Below are 23,348 nucleotides of genomic sequence, written 5' to 3' on the forward strand. Positions count from 1 at the left end.
AAGGGAGGATTGAAAGGGCATGGAGATACCAGCTGAGATATAGTCAGAATAAGTAGAAAGGATAAATCCAGTCCAGATCTCTATGTTAGCCTTTAGCACCCATTCAAAGTACCAACAAAAATGTTTGGTTCTAATAAAGATGGACTAGAATTAGGGGCGGCTCCAGGCTCCAGCATGCCAAGCATGTGCTTGGGGCAGCATGCCGCGGGGGGCGCTCTGCTGGTCACTGGGAGGGCGGCAGGCAGGCAGCCTTTGGTGGCATGCCTGCGGAGGGTCCGCTGCAGGAGGTCCACCGGAGTTGCGGGACCGGTGACCGGCAGAGTGCCCCCTGCGGCATGATGCCATGCTTGGGGTGGCAAAATATCTAGAGCTGCCCCTGACTAGAATTGTATTTAATATGGTGTAGTGATGCAGTGTGGCTCCCCGCCGCCCCCGAGCGGGACTAGCCCTTCTGGAGGCTGGAGTGGGCGGAGCTAGGGAGCTCTGAGCCCACCCCTCAAAGGGTCAGGTGGTGACCTGAAAGTATAAAAGCTCACCCTCAGAACTCAGTAGGGCCCTAGCCACCGCGGAGGCCAGATGCCTCCAGTCTAGCCCGTGACTGAGAAACCCCCATGGCCCAAGGTGCCTGCCAGGATTGGCCGGGCCAGCCCTGTGCCCGCTACCCGGAGGAGCTGCCAGCCCGGGCCAGCCCTGCGCCCGCTACTCCGAGGAACCCATGGTGCTGGACCCCCCGGAGGACACCACCGTGACTCAGATACCACAAGAGGGGGAGTCCAGAAGTAGCCCGGGGGCAGCCAACCCTAGTCTGGCTGCAGCACCGCCAGAGCCCATATCGGTGTGTTGCGGCCGGGATCCCCACCGACGCAGCAGTGGGTCATCTGCCCCTGCTAGGGCCCCGGGCTGGGACGTAGTGGAGTGGGTGGGCCTGTGTCCCCCCTTTGTGGGTGGCCGTCTCCCCCTCTCCCAGGCCTTGGAGGCTTGGGCCTACTGTTATTGCTCAGCCATGGCTGAGGGCCTGACTCATTACTGCCCTGCTCCGACCTAGGGCCAGGCCTTTTTGCTACTGTTTGTACTGTTACTGCTCAGCTCCTGCCGGTGGGGCCTGAGCCTCTGACTCCTTGCTGCCCTGCCCTGACTCTGGTCCTGGGCTTACGGTGCTTATTCCAGTTACCGCAAGGGCCGCCAGGAAAGACTCCCGCGGCTGGACTAATTCTCCAAACCTCAGCAGTGTGCCGTGAGCCGGTGTGGCTCCCCGCCGCCTTGGAGAGGGCAAAGCCTTGGCCAGCACTTCTACATATGGGCACAATCCTGCAATGGTTATTCCTGAGCATCCCCTTAACAACAGTAGGACTGTCTTGCCTGCCACTAGGTACACTTTTGAGTGATCTGTTTGGTCAGAAGGTTGCTCTACAAGGGTGCGTTCTCATACAGGCTGCAGTCTCATACAACTTGCCATTGAACGTTGTCTTTGGAGCCAATACATTGAGTTACAAAGTGAGCCTACATTGCTGAGAACAACATTATAATGACTAGTATTGCTAACTTTTAACTACCGTAGTATATGCACGTGTTTATGAACAGGAGTGGATGCTCCTTATTACCCAAAGTACAAGAACGGCTTTCAGTACTTGATGTGGAATTAATTGGTCTCGTGTATTCAACAGACATTAAGTTAAGTCTTTGTGTACGTTCAGATGGATTTTTGATTAGCAGCTCCTTCCTAGCACCATCTATTATACAATGTTTATCGGGACTTGCAGCTCACTTCCTCCTTTAAAAAAATATTGATATTAGTACAATAAACAACTTGCCCAGTAAACAAATCCATATGCTCCTGTTTTAGGAAGTCCTCAGCCTTTCTTTCAAAGCAAACAAAACCCAGTTTTACTTATTCAATAGTAGTGGGCTGTTTTTTTAGGGTACTGCAGGAATCTTGACTGAAATCTTAAAAGGTCATCCCCTACCTCTTCCTGCCCTGCTCTTTTCCCTCCCGCCCAGCACCTCCTGCACACTGCTGAACAGCTGATTACCAGTGGGTGGAAGGTGCTGGGGGGATGAGGGAGGAGCTGATCGACGAGGTCACCAGTGGGTGCTGAACACCCACTATTTTTTTCCATGGGTGCTCCAGCCCTAGAGCACCCATGGAGTCGGCTCCTATGACGGCAGGTGAATTTTATAGGCTCTAGATGGTTAACTATGTGGCTTGTAGGTGCATTCAGGGAGCTAGATGTCTCTGAGCGATACAGCGAGCTTGCAATTATTTGTACCTCTTCGGCACTGGATGAGAAGTCTACAGATAAACTTCAGAGGTGACATTGTCTCCTGTATTACCCACACAAAACCACAAAGAGAAAACACCCAAATAAGTGCTTGGTACTCTACAAGAGAAGCTTTTTCAAAATAGGTCTTCACACATAGCAACAACCCTCGGAACATAAGAGAAGATTTGTAATGAGCTTTGAAATTTTTCAACAAAAGACACTATAGATCTGGATGTGTTAAGCGAGCAATACAATGATTATGATTAAGCACCTGGAGGTTGTTAATGTCCTCTACATGAAAGAAGAGAGAATTTCCTTTCTTCTTTTCTTGATAGCACAAATTAAAAACAAAGCCAGCTGTTCCATCTAAAATGACTTTAGTTTAAATCTTTCTTGCTCAATAATCTTTTCATTATACACTTCCTGCTGGGATAATTTTGAGCCAACCCATGCTACTGAACATGCAGTACAGTCTCTCAGCAGTAAGGATGTGCCCAGTTAATTCAGAATCCACTCTTCCCCTCCCCCACCCCCGTTGAATCATTAAAATTTCTTTGTCTGTCTGACAAGGCAGAGCAGAGATTTTTATTTTTTTTATTTATTTCATTATTTTTTTAAATCAAGAAACAAACCACTCTTCATGAGAGGCTAATCATGTGCTGGACACTTGTGTAACTTTCTGAAGGGGAGTCACGAATAGGACAAACAGAGAGAATCATAGACTATTAGGGTTGGAAGGGACCTCAGGAGGTCATCTAGTCCAACCCCCTGCTCCAAGCAGGACCAATCCCCAGATTTTTACCCCAGTTCCCTTAATGGCCCCCTCAGGGATTGAACTCACAACCCTGGGTTTAGTAGGCCAATGCTCAAACCCCTGAGCTATCCCTCCCCCCGTGAGCCCACAGTGAGAAGCATACGGATCCATATGTGTGACAGGTTCTGCCCGTTATCCTGAACTGGGTTACACTTCTAACATAGGCCGTTCCAGCCCTACATTTCTATGAACCTATAGACTTTCAAACTGCAGTAAGTCTCTACCATCTATGGGCCTGGTCCAAAGCCCATTGAAGACAGTGGGGAAATGCCCAATGACATGAATGAACTTTGGATCAAGCTCTATATAAGGTGTGTGGAGAGGGGGGAGTAATATGAAACCTATCAATCAAGAGGCCCAAGTAACAAATCTTAGATCCAGATGAGCATCTGACCCTCCAAAGTCCGAGAGGGAGATCGGGTAGTTCTACACTTGATGGTCCAGTGTGGGTAACAAAAATTGTGACAAGCAAGTCTGGCTAGAATAACAGGCTCGCTGGCTCATGTTATTTCAGGGAGAAGTTGTTTCAGTTGTATAGGGTTACTGATATGTGGCTAGGCAGGATGCAAAAATGAGTTGGCAGGATCAGTTTATCTCCAGTTATTGAACTACTTTTGCATTTTGCTACATTTGCATTATTAATGGCAAAGAATTCCTTTCTGTGTCAAGAATGATGACTCAATGCTCATAACTCCCACATTTGGATCTTTAATGTGGCTGCCACTGTTTTTCATTGCAAAAGATTCACTTGCAAAAAATGACAGATTTCACTCTGGATACTCTTTTGAATAACCACAGTCTCAAAGCCCTGGTCTATGGCAATCTGTATTTATTGAGACATTGTCTGTATGAGATACTGCCATTTTCTTTGTTCTGCACCACCAGGACCACTAGAATGGTGTGTTGGGTCATATACAGTTCTCTTTGGATTCTATAATCTCATCTAAAGTAGAGCTGGGTGAATAATGGAAAATACATTCCATTTATGTTCATTCCACTTTGAAACTCGCTTCCTCTTTTACAGCCATTTTGTGTGTGCATGTTTCTTTTGGCTTTTCACAAACATTCTAGTGAATTGCTAAATGAGTGAGAAACCAGAAAATGTTAAGTGAATATTCATGAAAAACATCCTTTGAGTTCACAGCTGTGAGTCTTCAAACCAGATGCCATGGGCCAGGTCAGAATGGAAGTATATTCGCTCTGCACTTGCTACATATTGGTGTAAATGAATACACAAAGTGCAGGACAAAGCTGAAACTGGCCTGATGAGTCATGCTTATCCGCTCTGGAAAAAGAACCACACCATGAGATATAAAGAGCTATAGCCACCAAAGCTCAGATCTACAAAGCCGTTTAGACTCCTAACTTCCATTGTGGCCCAAATGACTTGGTAAATTTCAAATAAGAATTCCAACCTGTTCAGACAAATAGCATAATGGATTGGAAAAATGGTTTAAATGATTCACCAACCTCAAATCTAAACACAGAGTACTCCAGATAACTTTTAATTTATATTAGTTATAACAATTGTTCGTGATGGGTTATACATCTGAATTCTGTAATTCTCCAAACTTCCTTTTATATGACTTGTTTCTGAATTACTTGATGTTTTCAAGTGTGATTACTAAGGGTCAAATTTTTAACTTTTGACTTCAGTGGGAGTTAGGCAACTACATAGCTTTAAAAATCTGGCCCTTAATCAATAAAGACTGGGAGTGGATGGGCCATTACAGAAAGTAAAATTATTTCCCTGTGCTTTTCTTCTCCCCTCCCCAGTTCTTTATATCTCCTTGTCATTACCACTACAAACAGTTATTTTTCTCTCCTGCTGACAACAGCTCACCTTAACTCATCACTCTCCTTATAATGTGTATGGTAACACCCATTGTTTCATGTTCCCTCTCTGTGTGTGTGTGTGCGTGTGCGTGTGTGTGTGTGATATATTCTCTTCCTTCTGTATTTTCCACTACAAACACCCGATGAAGTGAGCTGTAGCCCATGAAAGCTTATGCTACAATAAATTTGTTAGTCTCTAAGGTGCCACGAGTACTCCTATTCTTTTTGCAGATACAGACTAACACGGCTACTACTCTGAAACCTGTTATTTAACTGTGTATCTGCATGTTACTTTATAAATATCATATAACCAAGATACCCATGTATTTGGCCTTTTAGAATAAAGTAATTGAAAGAATGATAAGGTAATTCCAGGGTAATTTGTTGATGCAGATGAGCATGGACATGTTATCATAAGCCCTGAATGGGGCAGCAGTATCTTAGAAAACTCCATCTTCTATGTTGCTGGAGGACTCTTTTTGTGTAAAAAGGGTCTTTCATTGTCTGAAGGCCATTGATAGATTACATGTAGAGAAGTCAGCTGTGCCCAGAACTTGCAATAAATTTTGATGCCATAACTTCCCCCTATGGATTTGTCATGGTCTGTTGTTATATTAAAGAAACTTCAGATGCTAGTGAAGCAAACAAATGATTGGTGCTAATTTTCTGGCCTTGCCCCTGCCCCAGAGAGCTCTAATTGAGATTCCTCAGCTGATTGCTGGTAGGTCCTTTGTTTCAAGACGTGTAGTAGAAATGTGTTACAGTGCATAAGAAAACACTTTTTATGTCACAAAACACCCCCTTTTAATTACAACAGTAGCTCAGGAGAATGAGTTCAATCATTTCAGATGTCAATTTTCTTTGTAACTGGTTATAATCTCAATTTCCCATATTTTAAAGGGCTCTTTTTCCAAATATTACTCAACACAAATAGATTTGCCTTTTTGCACTAGCTCAGTTGGTTGTCCCTTAAGAATGCATGAAAATGACTTCATCTTCTGAAAGGTTGGTCCTAGCTTTGAATAGGCTTGTATTGTAGAGTGGGGAGACTGAAGATTAATTGTTTCACTAAGAACTTTGGACGTGACTCAGATGTACAGTTCTTAGAGACCCCAATGGAAAGCACAGTTAAATCCTCAAGCAGGGTTTGTTTTATTACTTCCAGGGAGAGGAAGTGTTCCTAGTGACATTATGTGCAAGAAATACGATGTAAAGTGTAATTCTTTGAAGTTGTTGCACCTCAGAGTGTCTAATTATATCAGGAATCTGTAATCACCGAAGGCCCCACAACATCATATCCTCACTGTGCTTCCAAACATAAAAGGGACCAGGATGCCAGGAAAAAAAAATGTGCTGACCAACCAGCTAACTCCAAACCAGTTGCAAAATTGTGATGGGACTGAAGCTACATTTGGGGGAAAGCTTGCTTTAGCAAGAGAATATATAAGTGTATCAAAACAACTTTTCTTGCCCAAGAACCTTATGTCCTTTGTATTGCAAATAGTTCTAAATCAACTCTTCTGCAAGTTGAGGTACGAAGCATCAGACAATGGCCAATTGCAAATGGTCATGTTGACTACTCAAACAGCATGCACACAGGGGTTTTCATAAACTGATCAACACTTTAACCATGAAATGCCAAATCTACTGTGCTATAACCATGTAACCTTATTGCCTACAGTGGCGTGTGCTCTCAGTTACACTCGTGCAACAAAGTTGTTTGTGTTTTTGTTTTGTTTGTTTAAATGCTTTTGGACCCAAACAAGTGGATGAAATCAGGGAAATTCCTATTGTTCCCCATGAAAATGACTGAGGTACTTATGTTCAAGAAGGCTCAGTACATTTTCATTCCTAAAGCCGTTACTTTCTCTCTCTTGATTGGACACTTTTGGTACAGTTGCTGCAGTGCTGCCATGCCTGATGTCTGCTGACCTAACTGACTGGACCATAGAGGAGTTTTCCTACACACGCAGTCTAACAGGCTGACTGTGTTTGGATTCCTTGGGGCTTTATATACAGTACAGTAGACCTCACAGAGAGCTGAATGTGGTTCTGCCTTTCATAGATCAACCGGTGGTGGTGGCGGCGGCTGACGTATTTTAACAGAAGAGTTTAAATAAAATCCTCCAGCTCATTCATTTAACATAGTAATGAAAATGTTCCCTATTTTAAAAATGTATGCTGCTCAACAATACAAGACTGACTAATACTTAGATGGACTAACAAGAGTGGGATTCCACTGTGTAACTGAGATGAGACACTCTGGAAAACATTATCGCAAATGCTAAATCCCCATGAATTTTGGTACACTTTCCTACACTGTAAGAGAGCATTATAATAATCTAGTCTGACCCCTGCATAACAGAGGCCACAAAATCTTACCCAGTAATTTCTGCATCATGCCAGTGACCTTATGTCTGAGCTAGAGCATATCTGTTAGGCTTCATCGTGTTTATAAGACTTCAAGTGATAGAAAACACATCAAATCCCATATCTTTAAGGGCAAAACATCCATTTACTGAAGTACTCCTGTGTGGGGGTTCTGCTTTTAGCAGAGTGTGACAGGGCACTCTCACCCCGCATTGGATTGGCAAGGGTTAACCCTACATTGTGGGCTGAGGAAGCCATGCCCCCTAAACCCTACTGGGCATGCGCCAATGCACCAGTATAAAAGGGAGCAGCTTAGCTCAGTTGGGGCTGATTGCCGGAGACGAAGGACACATGCTGCTGGCTCCAACCAACGATCAGCCGAAGCCAGAGGCCATGGGAGCCAGAGACACTGCAACCCAGGCAGACACCAGGCTACCCACAGAGTCCGGAGTCGCCAGGGACAGCGCAGCCTGAGGAACCCAGAGGGAGTCGAGCTTCTCAGACTGCAGCAGCGAGAAACACAGTAGGAAGCAACCCAAGGGAAAGATAGTGGCCCGGTTAGAGAACCAGAACATTGAGTCAGCATGTTTCAGTTGGACCTGCCCCCCCACTAATTCAGGGGCATATGCTTCTGCCACTACTTGGGCTGGGGCCCAGTGGAGAGGGTGGGCCCAGGCCCCCCTACCCGGGCTGCCACTACCCCCCTTTCTGGGTATGGTGGCCCCCTTCCCTGAATGAGGCCACTTGGCCGCAAGGTCTTATTGCCCCGCGAACAGGGATGAATCCAGCAACTGTGGCCACTGGGCCGTACTGCTCTGTGAACAGGGATGAATCCATGGATTTTGAGCACTAGCCCTTACTACCCTTCCAACTGGGCTGGTTCTAACTGACTTTGGCCACGAGGCCGTACTGCTCTGCTAAGAGGGGCCAACCTATTGACTCTGACCCTTGTGCTGGACTTCCTTGCTAACAGGGGCAGATACAGTGCAAGGTCTGGAAACCAAAGTCAGCCCAGCAAACTGGAGTGAATCCACTGAGGCCTTACTGCCCTGCCAAGAGAGGGGATTTATTGACTCTGGCCATTAGGCCATACTGCCCCATGAAACAGAGCTAATACTTTGACGTTAGCCACTATATCGACTCTGGTTACAGAGATATAGACTCAAGTGACACATACTCTGTGTTACGGAGTGTGGGGGAGTCCGGCCCTGCACTCCTTTTTCTGGGACCCACAGTGACTCTTGGCCAGCCAGTAAAACAGAAGGTTTATTGGACAACAGGAACACAGGTTACAGCAGAGCTTGCAGGCACAGTTAGGACCCCTTCACCGAGTCCTTCTGGGCTTTCAGGGTGCTTGGATCCTAGTTAGGATACCCTGAATTCCGCCCATCCAGCCCCAAGCCCAAACTCAAACTGCTTCTCTCTTGCCACTCCCTTCCTTTGTCCCCTTCCCGGGCAAAGGTGTTGACCTTTCCCCTCCCTTACCTAACTCAGGTTACAGGCCCTGGCATCGTCCATCCCCTAAAGTCCTCCCCTGCTCTCCCACTCCCCACACAGACAGCCCCTACTGCATCACATCTCTCCCCCCTTCGAGACTGAACTGAGCAGGGTCACTCTGCCCAGTGACCTGGGGAAGTTCAGGGTCCCCTTTCCGGGACAACGCATTTGCTGTCATGTTGGCACTTCCCTTCACATGGACCACGTCCATGTCATAGTCCTGCAGGAGCAGGCTCCACCTCAGGAGCTTGGCATTGGCTCCTTTCATCTGGTGCAGCCAGGTCAGGGGAGAGTGGTCAGTGTACACGGTGAAGTGTCGCCCAAAGAGATATGGCTCTAGCTTCTTAAGGACCCACACCATGGCCAGGCATTCCTTTTCGATGGCCGCGTAGCTTTGTTCCCGGGGTAGCAGCTTCTTACTCAGGTACACGATGGGGTGTCTTTCCCCGTTTTTATCCTTCTGCATTAACACCGCCCCCAGTCCCGTGTTTGAGGCATCGGTGAACACCATAAAGGGTTTGTCAAAATCTGGGTTTGCCAGAACTGGGCCACTAACCAGAGCCTCCTTCAGCGCCCGGAAAGCCTCCTGGCACTGCTCAGTCCAGATTACCTTGTCTGGCTTCCCCTTTTTGCACAGTTCAGTGATGGGGCCGGCTATGGCACTAAAGTGGGGCACGAACCTTTGATAGTACCCCGCCATCCCAATAAAGGCCTGGACCTGCTTTTTGGTTTGGGGAGCAGGCCAGTCTCTGATTACCTCCACCTTGGCTGGTTCCGGCTTCAGGCAGCCGTTCCCCACCCGATGGCCCAGGTAAAATACTTCAGCCATTCCCACCTTGCACTTCTCAGCCTTTACTGTTAACCCAGCCTTTTGGAGTCGGTCCAGGACTTGTTTAACCTGGGACATGTGGTCCTCCCAGGTCTGGCTGAAGACGCAGATGTCGTTAATATACGCCACAGCAAAACTCTTTATTCCCCTCAGTAGCTGATCCACCAGGCGCTGGAAGGTGGCCAGTGCTTCCTTGAGGCCGAAGGGCAGGGTCAGAAACTCATAGAGCCCCAGAGGGGTGATAAAGTCCGATTTCAGCCTGGCATCTGCGTCCAGCGGCACTTGCCAGTAGCCTTTGGTAAGATCCATAGTGGTGAGGTACCGAGCACCTCCCAGCTTGTCTAGGAGCTCGTCAGGCCTGGGCATAGGGTAGGCATCAGATACGGTGATGGCATTGAGCTTTCGATAGTCCACACAGAACCGGATTGACCCATTCTTTTTGGGGACCAGCACCACTGGCGAGGCCCAAGGGCTGGAAGACGGCTGGATCACCCCCAAAGCCAGCATGTCCCTGACCTTTCTTTCAAGATCCTGGGCAGTTTTACCAGTGACCCGAAAAGGGGAGCATATTATAGGGGGATGTGACCCGGTCTCCACCCGGTGGACAGTCAAATTAGTGCGTTCAGGCTGGTTGGAAAACAGCTGTCAGTATAGATGCAGCACCCCCCTGATCTCAGCGTGCTGGCCCGGGGTCAGTTGGTTAGAGAGGGGAATCGCCTCCAGGGGGGAACCAGCTTTTGTCCCAGGGAATAGATCTACTAAGGGGTCATCTCCCTGCCCCTCCCAATGTCCACACACGGCCAACACCACATTCCCCCTGTCATAGTATGGTTTCATCATGTTTACATGGTACACCTGACGGTGATGTGTCCGGTTTGACAGCTCCACCACATACTTTACCTCATTCAGTTGCTTGATAACCTTGAAGGGCCCTTCCCAGGTGGCCTGGAGTTTGTTTCTCCTCATGGGGATGAGAACCATCACCTGATCCCCGGTGGCGAAGGCACGGGCCCGTGCCGTGTGGTCATACCAGACCTTCTGCCTCCTCTGGGCTCGGGCCAGATTCTCCCTGGCCAGGCCCATGAGCTCGGCCAGTCTTTCCCGGAAGGTCAGGACATACTCCACCACTGACTCTCCCTCGGGAGCGGCCTTCCCCTCCCATTCGTCCCTCATTAGGTCTAGGGGCCCCCTTACCCGCCTTCCATACAACAGTTCGAAAGGTGAAAACCCGGTAGATTCCTGGGGTACCTCCCTGTACATGAACAGCAGGTGAGGTAAGTACTTGTCCCAATCCTGCGGGTGCTGGTTCATAAATGTTTTTAGCATCATCTTCAGCATCCCGTTGAACTTTTCTACCAGCCCGTTGGACTGGGGGTGATACGCTGAGGCCCAGTTGTGCTGGACCCCACATTTCTGCCATAAGGACCGGAGCAGGGCCGACATGAAGTTGGACCCCTGGTCTGTTAAGACCTCCTTGGGGAACCCCACCCGGCTGAAAATTGTCAGCAGCGCATCTGCCACTGTGTTTGCTTCGATAGAGGACAAGGACACCACCTCAGGGTAGCGAGTGGCAAAATCCACCACCACCAGGATGTATTTCTTTCCTGACCAGGTCGTCTTGCTGAGGGGTCCCACTATGTCCATGGCCACCTTCTGGAAAGGTTCTTCTATGATGGGTAAAGGCCTCAAAGCCGCTTTCCCCTTGTCCCGGGCCTTCCCCACCCTCTGGCAGGGGTCACAGGATTGGCAGTACTGTCGGACATGGGTAAAGACCCCAGGCCAGTAAAAGTTCTGTAGCAGCCTCTGCCTGGTGCGTCGGATTCCCTGGTGCCCTGCGAGAGGGATGTTATGGGCCAGGTACAGCAGCTTGTGACGAAACTTCTGGGGAACCACCAACTGCCTCCTGATTCCCCATGACTCTACTTCCCCTGGGGGAGCCCATTCTTGGTACAGGAACCCCTTCTCCCACAGGAACCTCTCCTTGCAACCTCTCCTCATGGTCTGTACCGCACTAAGGTCAGCCCGGTCCCTGTGCTTCCGCAAGGAGGGATCTTTCTGCAACTCGGCCTGGAACTCAGCAGCTGGGACAGGGATGGGGACCGGCTCTCTCTTGCTGGCTGGGTCTGAGGCCGCAGCCTCTCTGAACCGTGCCCCTGGGCGTTCCCCGCTCCCTGGGTTAGGGTCCTGCACCTCGGGTCGAGTACCTTCCCCGTTGTCGGGGTGCAGTGCCCTTTGCCGACTCTGACTACGAGTCACGACCAGGGCACTCTGGGTGTTACTAGGCCAGTCCTCGAGGTCCCCTCCCATTAACACGTCAGTGGGCAAATATCGGTGTACCCCCACATCCTTGGGGCCCTCCTTGGCCCCCCATTTCAGGTGTACCCTTGCCACGGGGACCTTGAATGGGGTCCCGCCCACGCCCATCAGGGTCAGGTAGGTGTCGGGCACCATCCGATCTGAGGCCACCACCTCGGGCCGGGCCAGCGTCACCTCTGCACCCGTGTCCCAGTACCCAGTGACCTTCCTCCCATCTACCTCCAGGGAAACAATGCACTCTTTCCGGAGGGGCAGCCCCGCGCCCACCCGGTAAACCAAAAACCCGGAGCCTGGAGCATCCACAGGTGGTATGTTGCCAGCCCCCCTTTCCTGGGAATGTAGCCCCTCCTCCGATTGGGTTTTTACCCAGTCCACCCTCTGCGGGTTGGGTCTGCTTGGTCTGTCCCTGAGCTTGGGGCACTGGGCCCGTATGTGACCTCGTTGGCCACAGCGATAGCAGCCCATGTCTCGTGGGTCCCCTTGAGTGGGTCGGAGGGACCTGCTGCTGGATCTTCCCCTTTTGGGGGGGTTCTCCATAGGCCCCCTTTGGGAGGTCCCATGATGACTCTCTCTCTGCGTTGAGTCAGGTTTGCTCCTTCGAGACTCCTCCCTGCCATCCCCTGCCTGACTGTCCACAAATTGGTTGGCCAGCTGGCCTGCGTGCTGTGGGTTCTCCGGCTTCTGGTCCATCAACCACAGCCTCAGGTCGGACGGGCACTGCTCGTACAGGTGCTCCAGTATGAATAGGTCAAGCAGGTCCTCTTTAGTTTGGGCCCCAGCTGTCCACTTGCGGGCATACCCCTGCGCCCGGTTGACCAGTTGTAGGTATGTGACCTCACGGGTTTTACGCTGGCTCCGGAACTTTTTCTGGTACATCTCAGGAGTCAGCCCAAACTCGCGGAGCAGGGCCTGTTTGAACAGTTCGTATTCCCCTGCCTCCGCCCCTTTCAGTCGGCTGTACACCTCCACGGCTGTGGAGTCCAGTAAGGGGGTGAGAACTGCGATCCTGTCTGCAGGGTCAACCCTGTGCAGCTCGCAGGCATTCTCAAAGGCCGTCAGGAAGGTATCTATGTCCTCCCCCTCCTTATGCCGGGGCAGCAAGTGCTTATCAAAGCTCTTTGTAGGCTTGGGTCCCCCCTCACTCACGGCAGCCGGGGCCTCACTTCTCCTCAGCTGGGCCAGGTCCAGCTCATGTTTACGCTGTTTCTCCTTCTCCTCCCACTCACGCTGGCACTGGTTCTCCTCATGTTTACGCTGTTTCACCTTCTCCTCCAGCTCTTGCCTGTTTAACTCGAGCTTCTCCCATTTCAGCTCCCTTTCATATTCCAGCCGCATCCGCTCCACGGATGCCGAGCGTTGCCGGGAGGATCCCCTGCTGGGGGGTGAGCTTCGCCAGGAGGATCCCCTGCTGGCCGGGGGTGTCACGGTGCCCTCGGTATACACTGGGCTCCTCCCCGCCCTTCCCCTAGGCCTAGGAAGGGGGGGTCTCGGGAAGCCCTCGTCCGCCGGCTGACCACTTCCAGCGGGGACAGACACTGGTGCCTGCGCTGCATCTGCCTGGCTGCTTCCCTCAGAGACAGGGCTCCGTTTATTTATGCAGTCTCCCTGCTCCAGCTGGGCAATCAGCTGGTCCTTGGTGAGCCTCCCCGGGTGCAGCCCCCTCTGCTTGCACAGCTCCAGCAGGTCGCACTTGCGCCGCTTGGCATACATCTTCCTGCTGGCCACTCACAGGCCGGGGTGCTTGCCGCTCCCCACGGTTTCCAGGGGGACCCCTAGTGCACCAGCCCTTCTTGAGGTCACCACCTCTCTGCCAGGGTCGAGCTGCAGACTCCTCCGCCCCTGGGACTGCTCACTGCGATCCCCTGGGGGACCCTGTTACTGCAAAGTGCTTCTCACTGGGCACACACTCCCAGGGGTTAACCACCCCTTCGTTTTACTGCTCCCCAGTCACTTACTGCAGGAAGCACCGTCCACGGGGTGCAGTATATCCCACCTCTGCCACCAGTTGTCACGGAGTGTGGGGGAGTCCGGCCCTGCACCCCTTTTCCTGGGACCCACAGTGACTCTTGGCCAGCCAGTAAAACAGAAGGTTTATTGGACAACGGGAACACAGGTTACAGCAGAGCTTGCAGGCACAGTTAGGACCCCTTCACCGAGTCCTTCTGGGCTTTCAGGGTGCTTGGATCCTAGCTAGGATACCCTGAACTCCGCCCATCCAGCCCCAAGCCCAAACTCAAACTGCTTCCCTCTTGCCACTCCCTTCCTTTTTCCCCTTCCCGGGCAAAGGTGTTGACCTTTCCCCTCCCTTACCTAGCTCAGGTTACAGGCCCTGGCATCGTCCATCCCCTAAAGTCCTCCCCTGCTCTCCCACTCCCCACACAGACAGCCCCTACTGCATCACACTCTGTACCTATGCGCTAAGGGAGATGGGTCCCCTCAACCCTGTCACACTGAGCTGAAATAAAAAATACAAATTTTTGACCACGTCTAGTAAAGCTATGTGCAAGCAAAATAAATAGTACAACTATAAAGCAGAAAAAGTTGCCTCCAAAGTTCAATAGTTCTTTATGACATTATTACTATTACATACGCAGTTAAATCATCAAAATCTGCCAAAGAGATGTTATCACACACCTTAGTCAGATGCAGATCATAGCCCATAGAGAACAGCTGTGTTTTCTGGAAATGACTTCATATTTCTGCATGTTGTCTACCGCACTGAATCTAACACTTTCAACAGCAAATAAAGCTCTTCCTTTCACCCCCATATTCCATTTCCTCAATGTAGTAAAGGTGGTAGATAATTGCTAACTATGCACTGAAATATTTTGGCTGCCTTTCTCTAAAACATTCTTTGCAAAGGTTAAGTAGCTGCAAACCAAGCAAGTATGTGAAGTCTCCTCCCTGACTGGAACAGAGGCTATGCACACTGGGTTTGATTTGCCTCCAATTTGCACCAGTTGTGCTCTGGTGCAAGTCCTTTGATTTCAGCAGAGCTATTCCTGATGCAGGGGTGACAAACTGTAAACCCTGTATATAATGGCAACCACTTCAAGTCAGGGGGTGCTGCAGCACCCCCGACACCCCTAGTTCCAGCACCTATGCACTGATGAAAGTAAAAGGGGAATCAACCCCACTTTTCCCTTCTTGAGGTTTGGCTTTATTAATAACTCAAGCAACAGAACATAAACCACACATTTAGGCTTTTTTTCCAAAGCATAATTGGTCCTAAGATTACCCTGTAGGCTCTTCTTTGTCCCAGAGCAATGCTCAGCCCCAGTTAGCTTCTGTTCAAGGCTAGCATGATCAGCCTGTCAGCTTGAGTCAGCAGTAATTACTCTGCATCTGTTCTGGTTTCTAAGACCCGGATTTAGGGTAATTCGGGAAGGGAACTTTGCATTCCTTCCACTTTATCACAGTCCTTTTCTTCTTAGACCCTTTCAGGTTGTAGTGCACACAAAATGTCAGCTCGTGTATATCTTTTATCACAGCTGCACCAGCGAAATGTTTTATAGTTGGAATTCCGCGTTCACTTCCATCTGTCAGACTGAACGGGCTGCTGAAGTGTATGCTAGAGCTGTGACGGACACCTGCAGAAAGGACATCCATGTGATCCTGTCAGTAGAGATCATAGCTGATGCACAGCTGTGAAAGCTTGAGGATTCTACCCAGCTAGCAAATTCCATTTGTGTAAGTAGTGGCTATATCAACTGTTGACGGGCTACTTAGCTAATGACAGGGGAAGACAGAATAATACTAACGCTGTAGCTACCTGGCAAGAAGTGAAAGTAGCAGGGCTAATCTCATTGACTCCTGTTAGGGTGAGGGGGAAAGAACAGGTATAATTAAAAGCAGCATTTGTCCTGGCTTCAGCTAGTTGATGACTCTGAAGCTTTCCAGATAGAACACATTTGGTTTGTGCCAAGATATATCAATGGCGGGTGCTGTATATGAATCCACATAGCTAGTGCTGCTGAATGTATTGTGCACTTCATTAATTTCAGTGTAACACTAAGAGAGAGCAACTGTGAAACAGTTACTATCCTATAGACATTCTCTCTGATGAATGGTGTAGCTGAGTCCCACTCCATCCTTGGTATAGATGTGTAACCTATTCTCCAGTCCGGTCGGTGATGGTAAGTTTTGTATGAAGGACCAAAGTCTCAGGTCTAGCCCAACTGCATTTTCTGCATCCTTGCTCTTCGGGGCCAGTTCAGCCCCTGGTGTAACTTGGAGCAATTACATCAACTGGAATAGTTCCCTAGGAGCCACTTTGTTGGTCCAGGATTAATGGAAGTAGGCACATACCCTAACCCACCCTAGAGTATCCCCAGCTCAAGGGGAATCCCTAACTACTGCTCAGGACAGTTTTCCACATGCTTTGCACTGCCTGCACCCTCCTCCAACCAACTAACCCCATTTCCCAAGCTCCACTATCAATTCCTAGCCTGAGAGTAAAATTTCTGCCCTTCTCCTTCCTGTTACAGAGGTGCATGCCCACACACACAACTGCCACAGAACCACAAACTAGACTGTGAGGTGTGGAGGGTTATGGACCTCCCCTTGAGATTCCCAAATCTTCCTTCCACTCAGCAGCCATTCTCTTGCCTGTGGAGCCTGCATAGTCACTGTGGAGATGGCCATATTTTCTCCTTTACACTTTGTTTTAAGCACAACTGTATAAATTCAGCCTTGGAAACCCAGGTCTGTGGGACTCTTGCTTGGGAACTCAGCATTTCCAAGCCCAAACTTGAATGTCCACACTGCAATGTAAACATGGGCTTACAATTGCTGAACCTGGGTCTCCTAACCATGCTAATGCATCCATACTGCACTATGCAGACCTGACTTGTGTCTGTGGCGTGAAGTGCGTCCACACTGCAAAATGACAGTGCTTGGACCTGAGTCCCAGATGGACTTGGGCTTGGACCTGAGTCCCAGTTGGACTCAGGCTCTGAATCTTCCCCTTAGCAAGGTCCTAGAACCTAGGTCCTGAGCTTTGGAGACCCAAGTCAGACTGATTTGTGTGTGGATTACAGGGGGGCTTAGGCACCAACCTGAGCCAGTGCTGGGACTTAGTGTGCAGTGTAGACATGTCCATAGATGTTAGTGTGAATCACTCCCTGAAGTCAAGGGCAGAACTTAGCTTTAGTCTCCCCTGCATCATTCTTCTCATGCCTTGTTTGATGATCTGTTTCTTTTCAACCTCCTAGTTGCAAACAGGAACTGCAAATGACTTCTCTGTTCTTTCTGCTAGCTTATGTGGGAGAAATGAATAAATGTTGCTTTAAATGAAGCTATCTCCTGAGCAAACTGCTGCCTCATACTTGGTATTCTGTCTCCTCAGATGGCCATTAACCTGGGAGGCAGCTGGATCCCTGTGAAAGCCAAATGGATTTGTGATGAATGGAGATTTTAGAAGAGTTCAAGGAATGTTGTACAGAATACACAGTAGCTTATCTGCAGGATATACCCTGGGCTGCTACTAATCATCTACACTGAGTATTAAACCAATGGATTCTGAGATCTGTATTATTTCCAGTTCAGTGTATGCTGGTCTTTATTCTGTTCCCAAACCTTTCTAAGAGGACTCATGACAATGAGTCCTCTGCCTGAGTATATTGAAGGGTAATTAGTTCTGTGTGATATTCACCTCTACCTGGGAGCAATAGAAGTTAATAAAAATTTCATTTTTTTTACCCGCTTACACTGGAACAAATCTGGAATATTAGGACCTTGAAAAGCCCTCAGCTGTTGTAAGTCAATTGATTTTTCTTCCCCCTTGCTGCCCCTGCTCTCATACCTATTAGATCCAATGGACCCTAAAGTTGCCTAAGGGGCATATTTTTTCCAGGCATTTTCAAGGTAAACTATTAACAGGAAATAGGTGTCTAGTGAGATTTTTCAAAGGCATCTAGGTGCCTATCTGCATCTTTAGGCACCTATGTTTAACAAATCTGGCCCTTTGTGACTTTGGAGCCCAAAGCTCATCAACTTGCAATGTGTTTATGCTCCTAACACACGTAAGTACTGGAAATCCCATCCTAAACCTTCACATTTGCCTTGTGATACCTTGTGAGAATGATGCCCTAGTTAATTATTAAACAACACATTAATCTGTCCCACATACAATATCAGAGACATGCAGAAAGGACACTACAGAGAACATCTTGTACAAGTATATGCTCTATCTAGCTTAAAAACTAAGGATGGCAATGGGAAGGAAAGTCCTCACCCACAGAGTAGGAAACACTGGAAGGATGGATAATAGAAAAGATCTACTGATCCTGCCACCCTAACTATCATGATTAGTTTTAAGGAAATTATTTGCATAAGACTACTGAAGGGTTTGCAGAATGGAGACCCTAGATATTTGTAAGGTACTTCATCCCAGTGTGATGTGGTGACCTGATCTCTCAGTAGTGCTGACCTCCTACTGAAGTCAATAGTTGCGTCCGCTCAAAACCTCTGATAAAGCAGGTTATAAGCACCTCAGTAGAATAAATCCCTGTTAAAGGGTGTACTTCCCCAAGTATCCAAACTAATCATTGGAAGGTTTGCATTCACAGGTGCTATTACGAAGTGGAAATAAAGCTCATGCATCATTTAAATGCTGAGTACTTTAGAAATAGAAAATAAAATATTTATGCTCTAGAGCACAAAGATTGCAAGTTTGGCATTGTTCCAGATGAGCAAACTCGCTTTATTGTTTTAGTTTGCTAAGCAGTTGAAAAGTCAGTTAGTTGTCCATTGTAATCTCTCCCTCTAGGCTCACCTAATGTAGATGCCCTCCAGCTTACATCCATAGTAACAGTCCTGGTGCCGATAGCAAGGATGCAGAAGTCCAAGCTCAGACGGTCCTAGTGGAGACCGGTGTTCCATTTGCTCCTATGGGTTGGCACTATATGTCTAGTCCACCAGAACTTCCTCATCTTTCTTTGAAAGCAGAGCCATACAAGAGTACACTTATTTGCTTAAAATAAGTTCATTTTACTTAACATTTTGTTTCTCACCCCCACCCCAATCTTTGCAAGGGATTTTAAATAAAAAACGTTGGGTCCGATTCAGTTGTGATATAACATAGCATAGCATTCTTGACTCAGTGGAGCATTCTACTTGCCTTTGAACCTCTTGATGATGATCTACTTCAGAGTTTGTCCAAATGATTGGAATAACAGTAGATCAGGATTTTGGTATGTCTAAATGCTGGAGCATTATATGAACTTGTCTATTTATGTGGCACAAGGAATTTTTTCAAAAATGGCTAAGTAACTTGGGAGCCTCATCTCTGGTTTTAGTGACCAAGGATAGGGTCTTGAATTGAAAAATATACATGTGAAATGCTCCTGGCCAAGAAGCAAGGTAAACAAGGAAGTGGTCAGGAATTGGGGCTGGCTGGGTATATTTTAGTTACCTAAGGTATTAACTAACCCAAAGGGCTTATTTTTCCTGTTTTAAATAAACAGATACAGTAAAATAAAGGTCAGCAGGAGAGTTGGTTACATTCACATTTCTCTGATATATGATTGTTGTACAAGATCTAGTCCTCTCCAAAACATTTTCAGGATGTGTTTTACCTCCAAATACTTCTGCATCAATCCATGATCCTGGCTACACAAGTCTCAGGGAGAGATGTACATTGTAGATACAAGATTTACAGTGCAACCTGGAGAGTAGTACTATGGTATTTAAAGAATTCAACATGGAGGTCTAATCCTACAGTGTGATGAAAAGGTATGGCAGAGTTAACTATTGACATCAAAGCTGATTGCCTAATACTGTACAATACTCCTGTACACTTCTAGTGATCCTGGAATGGGAATTCTCTGTTATGGAAAGATCTTATTGATTAGTTATTTTCTGTACCAGGGAACATGTTACATTTAATTTTAGATTATTTTCCAGTTCACACCTGCTCATTGAACACAGACAAAATTGATTATTGCTTGGGCTTAGCAACAAGAAATATGTAATAATACTCAAGTCTTCAGATGAAAGATTCTTGAAGAGACTGTGAATAACGGAATAAAAAAAATCAGTCTGACTTCCACAGCTCTGGGAAGTCTGGGAAGCCAAACATGAAATCTTTCTTTTAAAATCCAAACTGAACGCTCCCTCTTCCCCATTATCATAAAACCCACATGTTGCAAAATATTTTTGATGGCTTATTCTGGTCCAGGAATTTCAAAACACATATGGAGACTCTCCAAATCTTCCTCGAAGGGCAGGCGATGAGAGTGCACTCACATTAGTTTGGAAACAATATTCTAATCCTATGCCAATTTGTTTTGTAGCCAATGGAGGAAAATATGTTGTGGTCCACCCTTGAACTAGAAGGTTTAACTGAAAAATATCTGATCTGTAATTTAGTATATATCTCAAATGTATAACCAAAACTATTTTCTCTTGTCTGCATGACTGGTTATGGTATCCTATCACTAAATGATGAAGGTATGAGCATCAGGACAGGTTTTATTTCAGTGCCAGCCTGCAGGCCATCTGCGACCCGAGAACCTCCTCACTGTGGCCCGTGGAAGAGAGGCGCATGCTGCCAGCAATGTCTGCTGCAGGCGCTGCCCCGTGCAGCTCCCATTGGCTGGGGGAGAGGGATAGAGATATCATCACTAGTCGCCAGGCAGAGTTAGCCATGGAGGCAGCATCACTTTTTTCCACAGTGAATATAAACAAGTCAAAATACCAAACACAACTATCTGATGCACACCTTGCTGCAATCCTGAAGGTTTCCACTGCTTAGTCACTGAGGCCAAACATCATCAAACTGACAGAACTGAAGCATTGCTAGGTGGCTGGTAAACACTAAAAACTCTCTGGCAGCCAAAGAATTGTAGAAAGTTGCATGACAGTTTTATTGTTTCTAAGAAATTAGAAATAAAAAATAAACGTTTTCTTTTCTGAACTTCATCTTCAGTGACATTATTGGCCCGCTGGGAGGATTTGAGGACTGGCCCTGGCCCTAAGGTAAATTGAGTTTGAGACCCCTGTTTTATTTGGATGTAATATGCAGTTGCTTAAGCCTCAATCCAGCAAAGCACTTGCTTAACTTTAAGCATCTGAGTATTGTAGGCTGACTCTGGAATTAAAACATCATGATTTCCCAACGTTCAATTCCTATAATGTCTTTTATCTGAACCAAATGCATTCCACAGTTTCCAGACCAAATACATAGACCAGGGAATAAGGGGGTTTGGTGTCAAATTTAATTCTGGTTGTGTAAATATGAAAATAAGGTATCTCTGGTACCCTAGAGTGCCCTCTGCTATCTGTATAAGAAAATAAACCTCTTCAGGGAGACTGCTTGATGCGTGACAGATTTTTAAACAAATTATGGGTTCAGATAACAAAATCTCCATGTTGTGCTGATATGTTAGCAATTATCATAGAGGAAGTTTGTCTGGGATCAGGCCCAGCTGTCCCCAAACTGGATTTGTAAACAGTCTGGGAGTTGATTTTCCTATTGGTGATAGAAAAATTGACATTTAACAGCAGGCTTTTCTTCAGCAACGACAAGCATGATTGTTCTGCAGTTTCACCAAGTGTGTGGTGTGATTAGATTGTGGTTTTACAGGAGGTTGGATTTTTCGATTGATAGATGGCCAAAACCCAAAGGATTTTCTGCATGGGAACAATCTGTATGGATTGTATTGTATAGTGTCTGTATCAAAAGAGCTTCCTATTTTTATATACACTTTGGACCTGATCCAAGTCACAGGGAGGATTCCTATTTATTGCAGTGGACACTGGATCAGGCGCTTGAGTGAATATACGTAAGATCTGTATTACTTAATAATTTTTCAACTGTATGTGAGAAACAATTTCTCTGCTTTGATAAGGACATTTGGAAGACTGTTAAATTTCCTTTCCTCAGAGCCATAGAGCAGCCATGAACATCCGATGTCTCTTATAAAGATAAAGACCATTGGTGTCCACATGAAAAAATATAGTAGATGAAATTGTGCCTCCATGGAAGTCAATGGGAGTTTTGCAGTTAACTTCAGAGGGGCCAGGATTTCCCCCCGTCAGCCTTGTGTGTGATAGAAAGACAAGCCACGCTACTTTACATCATACATAATGTAAAGAACAATTCATCTAAGGCATGTTTTCAGACTTCGAGAGTTAAGATGCTTAACCCATTTAGCTTATTGAAGAAAACATTGAGGTGACGTGATCATGGAGTGTGAGCACCTATCGAGAGAGAGAAGATGATCCTTCATTTAGTAGAAAAGGGCATTAAAAAGACCCAAGAGTTGGAAGTGAAAGTTAGAAATACCCAGACTGGAAATAAAGTGCAAGCATCTAACAAATCTGTTTTTAATTATGTAAATGCTTGAGCAATAGACACATGTTTGGCAAACTTATTAAAATGTTCTATCATCTTGTTATGAAATTGTTATATCGGGGCGGGAACCAGAGTGTGGGATGGCTGCCTATGTATGTTTTGTATTGCAAATAAATACAAATAAGGACTAAGGGAAAATACTAAAGTGGAAAAAGATCTGGGAAAAAATGCAATTTCCAGTCTTCAGAACTGCGGGTGACTTGTAGAGGAGGCAGATACAGGGAGTGAGCTCCATTCATATACTAGAGTGAAAGCTCTGCACTGGAAATGTGATCCAATGTTTTGTCCCCACCTTAACCCCCATTTCCAGCATCTTTGAACGTTCTTCAAACAGAATTTTAACTAGAAAAAAACCACACTCTGGATAAATGCGTTACAATTTTTTTAGTAGATTTTAAAATCCCTTTAAATATTCTCCACAGTGGAAATGGTTAATGACTTAAAACATTCCTTCTTCATGAGAAGTCTTGATGGTTTCTCTCCAATTCGGCTATCAGCTGCCACCTACATTATTACCTTCTTGTAATCCCACTCATTCTAGCATCCCTTAACGAATGCTTGCCAGTACTTTAACATACTCCTCCCCAAGTGCTTCTCCCAAAGACAGTTGTCAGATGGCTGTGACTCCTGAGTTGTGATACAGTTCACGTGGCCAAGGAATGTGACTTTGTGCATGCAGGTCTCTGAACTGAAAGTTCCGAGTTTTGACTTCATGGTACTTCCTTCCTTCCATATCAAACTTTGCATCAATGACATCCTTTATTCTGAGGTTCCCATGCTATGTTAGCCCAAGGGAAATATCATTGTGGGGTTGCATTTGAAACCTCGCCCTTAAAAATTAACCAAAATTTAGCTTAATTAAAAAAAATTGGTTGTAGCCGCTTTATTTACACTTTTGGACATTATTGACTTTTAAAGTCATTCTTCTTCAGTAATAGTTAACAAGAGCCTTGGTTTTATGCCTGACTTAAAATCACACTATGCTGGATCCACTGCACACATGATCTCTTACTGACAGTCAGTCAGATATAAATGAGGGCTACTTCTCCTTGTAGGTTTGCAATACTC

The 23,348-nt window shown here is 46.9% G+C and overlaps 2 protein-coding genes across 2 annotated transcripts in view; one reads left to right on the forward strand and one right to left on the reverse strand.

Annotated features, from left to right (window-relative positions):
• The window catches only part of MMD (monocyte to macrophage differentiation associated), a 142,351-nt gene extending 127,606 nt beyond the window's left edge, over window positions 1–14,745 (reverse strand). The window contains exon 1 of the mRNA XM_050920136.1: window positions 14,558–14,745. The gene's annotated coding sequence lies outside the window, so the exon portion shown is untranslated. The remainder of the gene's footprint in view (window positions 1–14,557) is intronic.
• The window catches only part of PCTP (phosphatidylcholine transfer protein), a 97,108-nt gene that overhangs the window by 4,047 nt on the left and 69,713 nt on the right, over window positions 1–23,348 (forward strand). The window lies entirely within an intron of this gene.

This window comes from Gopherus flavomarginatus, chromosome 12 (genome assembly GCF_025201925.1).
Source record: "Gopherus flavomarginatus isolate rGopFla2 chromosome 12, rGopFla2.mat.asm, whole genome shotgun sequence".
In the NCBI taxonomy this organism is placed as follows: domain Eukaryota; kingdom Metazoa; phylum Chordata; order Testudines; family Testudinidae; genus Gopherus; species Gopherus flavomarginatus.